Consider the following 10,752-nt stretch of genomic DNA (forward strand, 5'->3'; position numbering starts at 1 on the left):
GAATATTTGAGAATGAATGTGAAGAAATAGAAGACAGGAGTTTGCAGACTCTAAACAGAAAGGAAATATAAATATTGGAGGTTCTAAATATGAGGCCGGTGTTTGGCTTAGCAGTTAGGCCATGGGCTAGGGTGTCCGTATACCACACTAGAATGCCTCGGTTTTGTTCCTCCCTGTAGTTTCTGATTCCAACTTCCTGCCTCCATGGATACTAGGGGGCAGCAGTAATGATTCCCTTTGTTGGGTTGCTCATCCCCAAGTTGCAGAGTTGAAAAGGGCTCCCAGGTCCTGGTTTTGACCCCCTCACAGCTATTGGCAGCATTTGGGGGAGTAGAGCATTGTTTCGAGATTTCTCTTTATCTGTCTATATCATATTACTTCTTAAAAGGAAATGCTCACCACCTGATTGGACCAGTGCGCACTGTATGCTTGTGTTGGAATATTGCACAGCACCTGTGCAAATGCAGAGGTGTTCCAGGTTAACCACAAAGAAATCAGTTTAATAAAGGACAAGCTCAGCAATATGTGGGTTCACTGGTGATTTCTACCAAACATTTAAAGAAGTCACAATTCATAAACTCTTCCAAGAATAAAAGATGAGAAATAAATAAGAGGATTTTTCTGTCTCACTCCCTCAGGCCAGTATTACCCTGATGCTAAAATCAAATAAATACAGCAATAAGCAATGAAACTGCACACCAAGATCTGTTATGAGTACCAAAATGTCCAACCAAATAGTAGCAAGCAGAATCCATTAAGAAGGATTATTCTTCATAACAAAGTGAGATTGATTCCAGGAATTCAGTGTTGACTCAGCAGACAAAAATCAATGCATGTTATTAATAAAACAAAGGACAAAAGTCATATGACTTGTCAATAGACAAAAAAATTGACAAAGTCCAATAATCTTTACAAAAATGCATTCACAAATTAGAAGCACAAGTGAACATCCTCAGACTCCCCCTGACCAGCCCCCCAAATGGCCATAGCTAATGCATTTAACAGTGAAAGACTGAAAGCATTTGGCCAAGATCAGGACAAGGAAAAGGATGACACTCTTGTCATTTGCATTCAGTATTGCAAAAGTATGGCCAAAGCAATTAGGCAAAAAAAGAGAAACAGAAGTCATTGAGATTGGAAATGAAGTAAGTCTGTCTCAATCTGCCAACGAATGCTATTTCAGAAACAACATTCTAATAAATGACAGAACTGTTACAGTAAATATAAAGCCAGGGCCAACACAGTGACTCAGCAGGCTAAGCCACTGCTTGCTAGTGCTGGCATCCTAAATGAGTGCTGGTTCATGTCCCAGCTGCTCAACTTCTTGTCTAGTTTCATGCTTGTGGTCTGGGAAAGCAGCAGAGGATGGCAAAGTCCTTGAGATCTTGCACATGGGAGACTCAGAAGAAGTTCTTGGCTGCTGACTTCAAATCAACATAGGTCTGGCAGTTGCAGCCATTTGGGGAGTGAGCCCATTTTTAATTTTATTTTCATTTTTTAAATTGTAAACAACGTTTAAGGTCTAAATTTGAGACCTTAAACGTTGTAACTTCTAGAAGGTAGTTTAGTTGTATATCTTTGTTAACTTTATTAGGCAATGCTTTTATTTTTTAAGAGGTATTTATTTGAATGGCAGAGTTATAGAAAGAGAGAGAGAAAGAGGGAGAGGGAGAATCTTCCATCTGCTATGTCACATCTCAAAGGCTACAGTGGGCAGGGCTGGGCTGGGCAGAAACCAGGAATCTAGAACTCCATCTTATTCTCTCATTTGGGTGACAGGGAACCAAGAAATTGGATCTTCATCTGCTGTATTTCCAAGTACATTAGCAGGGAGCTTAATTGGAAATGGAGCAGTCGGGATATGAGCTGGTACTCATATTGCATGATAGCATTGCAAGCTATACCATATGCTAGTTCCTAGACCATTATTTCTTAGACACCTAAAACAAAACAAAAAAAAAAAAAAAGAAAAAATGGGGAAATGGCATTTCATGAAAATTCAAAACTTTGTGGGTGGAAGCTGTGGTATAGGGAATTAACATGCCACCTTGATGACCACATCCCATTTAGCAGTCCTAGCTGCTCCGTTCTCTATCCTGCTTTCTGCTAATGCTGCTGGGAAGGCAGCAGATGATGGTCCTAGTACTTGTGTTCCTGCCTCCTGTGTGGGAGACTGAGATGGGAGTTCTGAGTTCTGCCTTAGCCTGGCCCAGTTCTGGTTTCCATAGACATTTTTGGCAGTCAATTAGCAAGTGAAATTTCTCTCTGTCTCTCTCTCTCTCTGTTACTCTGCTTTTCAAATAAGTAAAGTTACTTGAAAGAATCTAAACTTTGTGCTTCCCAAGAAACTATCAACAAGTAAAAAAGACGACCCACACAGTGGAAGAAAAAACTTGGAAATCATATATAAATATCTATTATCCAGAATTAATAACTTTTTAAAATCTTACAAGTCAACCATAAAAAGAAAAGATACAGTTAAAACATGGGCAGAGTTTTTTTTCTTTTTTTTTTATTAAATTTATTCATTAATTACATTGTGTTGTAATTACATAGAATCTGGGATGGGCAGTTTTGAACAGACATTTCTACAAAGAACACATACGAAGGTCGATTAGACAAGAAATATGTTCAATGTTATTTTTGATTAGGAAAATGCACATCAAATGCTCACACCCATAAGGAGAGGAAGAATAAGGGCTGGAGGGAGGCCAGTGTAGAGCTGCAAAGATTCTAACGTGTAAATATGTACAAGCAGACCTAGGTGATGAAACCCCAGTGTTGCATTCTATAATTGGATGTGGTCAACTTATGATGTATGTTCTTGTTGATTGCTGGGTTCTGTTCCCCTCACATCTCTCTGTCTCTACTCGGCACAGCCAAGTCCGGTACATCTCCCTACTCTCTCTCTTTCTTTCTGCACCCTCTTCTACAACAACCCAGTGTCATAGATAAAAATGAGCTGATGCAGAAGGCCAAACTGGCCGAGCAGGCGGGGCGATATGATGACTTGGCAGCCCACATGAAGTCTGTAACCCAGCAAGGAGCCGAGTTATCTAATGAGAGAAGCCTCCTCTCCATTGCCTATTAAAAATGTCATAGGAGACTATAGGTCATCATGGAGGGTCGTCTCAAGTGTTGAGCAAAACACCGAAGGTGCTGAGAAAAAGCAGCAGATGATTCGTGAATACAGGGAGAAAATTGAGACTGAGCTAAGAGATATTTGCAACGATGTAGTGTGTCTTTTGGAAAATTTCTTGATCCCCAATGCTTCACAAGCAGCGAACAAGGTCTTCTATTTGAAAATGAAAGGAGGCTAATGCCGTTTACCTGGCTGAGGTCACCGCTGGTGACCTGGTGACGACAAGAAGGGGATTGTGGATCAGTCACAACAGGCATACCAAGATGCTTTTCAAATCAGCAAAAAGGAGATGCAGCCAACACAGTCCATCAGATTGGGTCTGACCCTTAACTTCTCTGTGTTCTATTACGAGATTCTGAATTCCCCAGGAAAAGCCTGCTCTCTGGCGAAGACGGCTTTCAATGAAGCCGTTGCTGAACTTAATACGTTAAGTGAAGAGTCATACAAAGACAGCATGCTAATAATGCAGCTACTGAGAGACAGCTTGACATTGTGAACATCTGATACCCAAGGAGATGAAGCTCGAGCAGAAGAAGGGGAAAATTAACGAGTCTTCTGGTGTTTGTCTGCCTCGTGCTAAAATTTACACAGTGAACCATTTGTCATCCATGCTGTCTCACAATTAGTTTGTTTTTGTTGTTGTTGTTTACAGTTTATGACAGGTTTATGTTACTTCTATTTGAATTTCTGTATTTCCCATGTGTTTTTATATTGAATATTAGGGGATTAGAGCCAGTTAACATTTAGAGAGTTATCTGTTTTCATCTTGATGTGGCCAATATGGGAATTTTTATATAAGTTATAAATGTCTGACATAGTACTTTTGATACATTGTGCCTTTACAAGGGCCAGTGTTGAAACTGTTTCCATATCTAAGCAAAGAAAACTGCCTGTATATGGGTTTGTCCTGGTGGGGAATAAAAGGGAGATACTGGCTCAGTCCCAGGTGTACTTCTTGTGGCTACTGGAAGGTTTGAACCAGTTAACCCCGCTGTGGGAGAGCAGGTGCTTCATGGGGGTTGCAGGTTGAGCCAGGTGGATGTGCGGGATGCTCGGTCGCAATGAGCACACCTTGGACTACAGCTGCAGGCCTGTTCCTTTAGACAAAGTTGGGACCTAAGTTGCTCTGGATAAGAGCAGAGACGGTTCACATTCCATTATTTGTAAGGTTACCTAGTAAAAATGCAGTAAAAATGAATCGCTTGATATCTATTACTTCATTTATGTATATCAAGCACAGCAGTAAAACAAAAACCCGTGTATTTAATTTTTTAATTTTATGTTTTTTTTGCTTTTGTGTTTTTTTTTTGATACCTGCCTAACATGTATGTGCTGTAAAAAAAATAGTTAACAGGGAAATAACTTGAGATGCTGTTTAATGCCTTATGAAATTTTCATGAACAATCCAAGCATAATTATTAAGAACATGTGTATTAAGTTCATGTAAATGGAATTAAAGGTTTATCCATGGACTTTTCAACTACTTTATAGCTTTTCATGCAAATTAGTCTTTTGGTTCTGAAACTTGGCTAGAGAAAATTGTACATTTTTGGAAATTTATTCCTTTTCCCCTCTTGGCAGCTAACGGGATTTATCCAAGTTTTAAATACAGAGTTTATCATAACAGCAGAAGTACTACTAATGACTATCATTCTCAACTCTTATATTCTTCTCTCTTCTCTCACCAAAAAGAAAAAAAAAGTTCTGGGGGAGGGTAGGCTAGTTTTTAAAAAGTATGTGTTCCATTTAAGATTTTGGTACATGGCATTTTCTAACTTAGGAAGCCACAAATGATCTTGGCCCGTCATGACACAGGGTAACATTGACTGTAAGTTTTGTGCTTCCATATGACTTTTGGTTTTTAAGAATGTCTTGTTAACTCTGAAAGCTTGGCTTTGATTTTGGTCCTTTATTCTTTCAATGTGTCAGGTGTAGAAGATTACCTTCCTTTTGAAATTGTCTATTTTGTCACTAACCGTTCCTACTGAGAGGCCATGGACAAGGAAAAGACTGCATGTTCTCTCTGGCTCCCCTCAGTGTCAGAGCCTGTGCTTCCTTTGCTCATGCCCCACACTCCTCCCAGATCCTCTTGACTGCAGCCAATCCTTCCTCAGTTGATGAGATCGTGTTTATCTACCAGTAGACACTGCCTATCTTGAATGGTCTATCACTGTTTGCCTTTTTTAAAAAAGATATATTTATTTTTATTGCAAAGGCAGATATATATAGAGCAGGAGAGACAGAGAAGATCTTTCATCCGATGATTCATTCCAAAGAGACCGCAACGGCCGGTGCTGTGCCGATCTGAAGCTAGGGAGCCAGGAACTCTTCCAGAGACTCTTCCAGGTCTCCCACACAGGCGCAGGGTCCCAAAGCTTTGGGCTGTCCTCGACTGCTTTCCCAGGCCACAAGCAGGGAGCTGGATGGGAAGTGGAGCTGCTGGGCCTAGAACCTGCGCCCATTTGGGATCCTGGCGCATTCAAAGCGAGGACTTTAGCTGCTAGGCCACCACGTTGGGCCCTGCTGTTTGCCTTTAAAATCCTTTCTTCCTGTCTTCAAATAATGATGATGCTAAATTATACCCAAAGCTCACCCTCTCAGACATTTCCTCAGTACTTTGCAGAAAACACCAAACAGCAATGAGATTTTAAAAGAGCTGTATTTTTTTCTTTTAGAATGTGCGCTCTTCAAGTGCAGGGACAATGTGTTTTGTATGTTCTAGTACACTGTACATGCTCAATAAATACTGATGGTGGGAGGCAGTGAGTGTTGATAATAAGGGTGAGAAACAGAAATCTCAAACACTGGTTTACTGTTTATTTTATTTTGACCTCATTAAATTGGGAAATACCGGTCCTTTTGGATAACTGTCCCAAATATCACATCAAATAAAAGTGCAATGGAGGTCTAATAAAAAGAAAAGTTTATACAGGAGAGGAAACAGCCAAAACACATTGATTTTTTTTTATTTAGTTGCTCATCTAAATGGAAAGAAAATTCAGGGTTCTGAAATGTATAGAAGTAGCCAAATCTTTTCCAGGCTTCTGAGGGATTTGAAGACACAGATGAAATTCAAAAGGTAAACTTCTTTTCTGTAAAAGTGACAGCATTGGACTAAAGTGGACTGGGGCTTCTAAGTAATATGAAATTAACATTAGGTCAGTTACACACTCATTGAGCCATCACTGGTGATAATGCTGCAGTTATTACTATTCATATACTCTCTATACATCCACTTTGGCCCTTCAAACATCCTATTTGTGTCTCTCCTCTTAGTGAGTAGTGATTGTTGAAACTTGAATCCTGCCACTTGCCAGCTCTGTGATCTGAGTAAGCCCTTTAGTCTTTCCTTACCTGTGAGATGAAGAGAACAGTCATATTTGTTTCAGACTGTTGTGTGAAGAATTAATTAAAATAACATTGATAAGGTCCTTATAACGACGTATGGCCCAGAGTAAGCAAATGAACAAATGCTAGTAATTGTTAATCCTACAATTTGGCAATGCTTACCCTGAGTCTGTCTGCCAGGAGGCAAACCCTATCCCTCCTTCTATAAACTAGCGAAACACCTGCTGAATCATTGCTGTGGACTGAGCTATATGCACAGCCCCACCCCATATTTTTGTATTGAAGCTCTAATCCCTCACTGTGACTGTATTTGGAAAATGGACCTTTATGGAGGTCATTAAAGTTACATAGGGTCATAAAGTGGTGTGTGTGTGTGTCTAACCCTGCAGGACTGACAGTCTCACAAGAAAAGAAATGGATACCGGATCTCTCTCTCTGTACAGCACACAAAAGGAAATACGTGCAAGCACATAGCCAGAAGGTGGCTGTGCACAGACTAGGAAGAGTGACCCCTCAGCAGATGTGAATGTGAATGCTGACACCTTGACCTTCAATGGCCAGCTTCCCAATCTGTGAGCATAAACCCACCCACTCTGCCATGTTTTGTTATGGTGGCTCTGGCAGGTACATGCAATCATGTGCTAAAATTTCAAAGTTGAGAGAAATCAAGATGGCGGAATAGGGTAAGGACACCTTTATACAGACGGAAAAACATTTAATCAGGATGAAGCAGAGAGGACATATTTCAGGTTGTAGGAAAGGACAGAACAACAGCAGAGGGGTACCTGGAGACTGACAGACACAGGAAAGCAGCGGACACAATGGTGTGGTGTTGCAGTGACTGATACTCCAGCACGACAATCTGAACTCCACAGCAGCCAGAACTCCACCAGCAACCAGGTGGGAAGGGACTTTCACTGGGAGATTGGGTGGTGAACCCAGACAAAGAACTGTCCGTTCTGCTGGTTCGTTTGATTTGACCAGGAGCAGAGACAGAGCAGCAGATCTCAGACCGGCAGTACGAGAACGGAGTGGATTTCACAGCCCAGTCAGCCCCCTAGAGCTGAACTGGGCGCCATTTTGCGTAAAGAGGAAAGGGCAAGGGAAGGGACTGAGCATGCGCTGAGCTGGGAGCTCATTTCTGTCTCAGTAAACTGCAAGGACCTGGCATTCTACGGGTTCCACCCGGGGAAGGTCTGGGATAGCCTTCGGATTTGACGGCCAGCAAATCAAGAACCTTAGTGGTTATACATCAGGCGCCATTTTGGGTACTGTGGCAATAGTTTTGGGAATGCGGGCGACAATAGTGAACTGCGCAAGTGCTGATCTCGCGAGAACTTGCTGAGGTCTGAGATTGCACTGGTCCCGCAGGAAAATTATACCGACTGTGGCATCGTACCAGCCAAAATAGGTCCATGTGGCACACAGACCTAACATCCAACGGGTTCCGAAAAGATCAGCACCACCAACAACCTAATTATATAGGACACTTGGTGTCTCTCTAATCCTGGAACCTGCTCCAACCGGAAGTGGGAGAAAGGTTGCAGAGACAACAGTGCAGCCTCAGTATGGTATCACAGGAGGAGGAGAGTGGTGAGCCAAGAGCTGGGGCTGTGGAGACCACGGTGGAAACCTGACATAAGAACCCAGACCTGGAACTTGCTGGAGGTTGTGGCACAAGTGGCTGCAAGGAAAAAGGTGTGTACCAACCGCAATAAGTAAAATCGCATTGTAGACCTGTGGGTGACACAGCTTAGAAACCTGAGCAAAGGAGAAGACTCTGCTAACCAGAAGAACAATGATCAAGAGCAAAAGAAGAGACAAAGGCACAATGAATATTGCCAAAAACTCCCCTGCACGGGAGCAAAACCCATTGCCAACCTCAGAGTTAACTGAGGAAGACATTGAGAAAATGGGGCACACAGAGAAGGTGAGTTTGCAAATGTATTTAATGAAATAATAAAGGAAAATTTCCCTAATCTAGAGGAAGAATTGGGAAACAAGTTCCAGGAGGGGCACAGAACTCCCAACATGCTTGACCAAAAGCGATCTTCACCACGACATATGATAATCAAGCTCTCTTCAATTGAACATAGGGAAAAGATCCTTAAATGTGCACGTGAATAAAATCAATTGACATATAAAGGAAAGCCAATTAAGCTCACAGGAGATCTCTCACGGGAAACTCTACAGGCAAGAAGAGAATGGAGTGATATATTCCAGATTCTAAAAGAAAAAAATTGTCGGCCCAGGATAACATATCCAGCCAAGCTTTCTTTCGTCTTTGAAAATGAAATAAAATTCTTCCACAGTAAAGAAAAGCTAAAGGAATTTGCCTCTTCCAAACCTGCCCTACAAATGATACTTCAAGATGCTCTCTTGACAGAGAAGAGGAATAGCACCTACCAAAACCAAAGGCAAACAGGAAGAACATCCCAGTAAAATGACAACAGAAGACTAAACCAGTGAACAACCCATTCCTAAAATGACAGGACCAAATTACCACCCATACATATTAACCCTGAACGTAAATGGCTTAAGCTCAATAAAACATCATAGATTAGTACACTGGATTAAAAATCAAAACCCATCTGTTTATTGTCTGGAGGAGACACACTTCAACAAAGATCAGCAGAAACTATATCACATGGGTTTTGTTGTTTTCTGTCAGTTTCATCTCTTCAAAACACTTCCTTCTGATTAAATCATTCAATGACTCGTAGATGATGCAGTGGCATCATTTTCGTCAAGAAGGTTCTTGATTTTCACTTCTTCAGCTACACATTAGTCATTTAATAGCATGTTATTTAACTTCTTGGTGTTGTTAATTTGTTTTTGCTCCCAGATGTTGATTATGTTTTGTGGCTTTTCATTTAAGGGGATGTATAGTAGCTGTGTAATGGAGACTGTCATATCTAGTAACATATCATTTAACTTCAGGCATTGTAAATTTCTATTTTTCTTTTCATTGTTGATTTTGTATTATGACTTTTCATTTAAGGGGATGTGCAGTAGTTGGGTAATGGAGACTGTCATATCTAGTAACATGTCATTTAACTTCATGGCATTGTAAATTTCTACTTTTCTTTCTATTGTTGATTTTGAATCATGACTTTTCATTTAAGGAGATGTACAGTAGCTGTGAAATGGAGACTAACAATCAGATGTGAGGATGTAGTGTTGTATGTATTTCTGCTTCCAGACAAAGATGGACTTACAATGAAACTGTTTACTGTATCTTGACAATAGGATTCTGGACTCTCTGCCATTGTCCAGGCCCGCAATGATGGACATATGACTGTGTATGAAGAACTGTATGTTAGTAATGATATAGAGAAACTGGGGGGGAGGGAACTGGGGAGGGGATAAGTGAATATGAAACTATTAAAAATAATAACAGTAATAAAATGTATTAAAAAGTACATTTAGAAGCATTCATCATCTTAAAAAAATTTCAAAGTTGAAATATTCTGCAAGAGACCAGTTAGCAGTGCTGACATTCAAACTCTGATTGCATCCTTGAACACCATCTACCCACTGGGTGGAGGTCTGGTACCTATTCGGCTGGTCAGGCCACATCTTCTATACCATTGGGTCTGTTGTCTGCTTGAATCATGGTTTGATAACCAGGCTTTCCCTTACAGGGTTTATTGAGTCTGGATACTAGATACACAGGGACACCGCACTGCCTTTGAGGAATTCTCTCTTCTTCCCACTTTGGGGCCTGTCATCAAAGGTTTGTGAGAATAAGAATTCTGTTGGGGGAGTCATGACAAGACTCTGAATGAGGGAGGGTGACCCTGCCATCAGTGGGAGCATTCCAGTCCCTCAGGAGCCCAATCAGGCTGCCTGGAGTTCTCATCATATCACTGTAAGGGGGAACCCCACCAATCAGGCTGCCTGGAGTTCTCATCATATCACTGTAAGGGGGAACCCCACCAATCAGGCTGCCTGGAGTTCTCATCATATCACTGTAAGGGGGAACCCCACCAATCAGGCTGCCTGGAGTTCTCATCATATCACTGTAAGGGGGAACCCCACCAATCAGGCTGCCTGGAGTTCTCATCATATCACTGTAAGGGGGAACCCCACCAATCAGGCTGCCTGAAGTTCTCATCATATCACTGTAAGGGGGAACCCCACCAATCAGGCTGCCTGGAGTTCTCATCATATCACTGTAAGGGGGAACCCCAAGCCCCCCTCCGATTTCCTCGGATTCCCAAGAGCACTGTGCTTCCCACAGCCCCACTTCCTGCATCCTT

General features: G+C 41.6%; 1 pseudogene; it reads left to right on the plus strand.

Annotated features, from left to right (window-relative positions):
- Positions 1 to 1,391: 1,391 nt before the first annotated feature.
- LOC101518752 (14-3-3 protein zeta/delta-like) lies at positions 1,392 to 3,689 on the plus strand (annotated as a pseudogene).
- The last annotated feature ends 7,063 nt before the right edge of the window (positions 3,690 to 10,752 follow it).

This window comes from Ochotona princeps, chromosome 10, assembly GCF_030435755.1.
Source record: "Ochotona princeps isolate mOchPri1 chromosome 10, mOchPri1.hap1, whole genome shotgun sequence".
NCBI classification, from domain to species: domain Eukaryota; kingdom Metazoa; phylum Chordata; class Mammalia; order Lagomorpha; family Ochotonidae; genus Ochotona; species Ochotona princeps.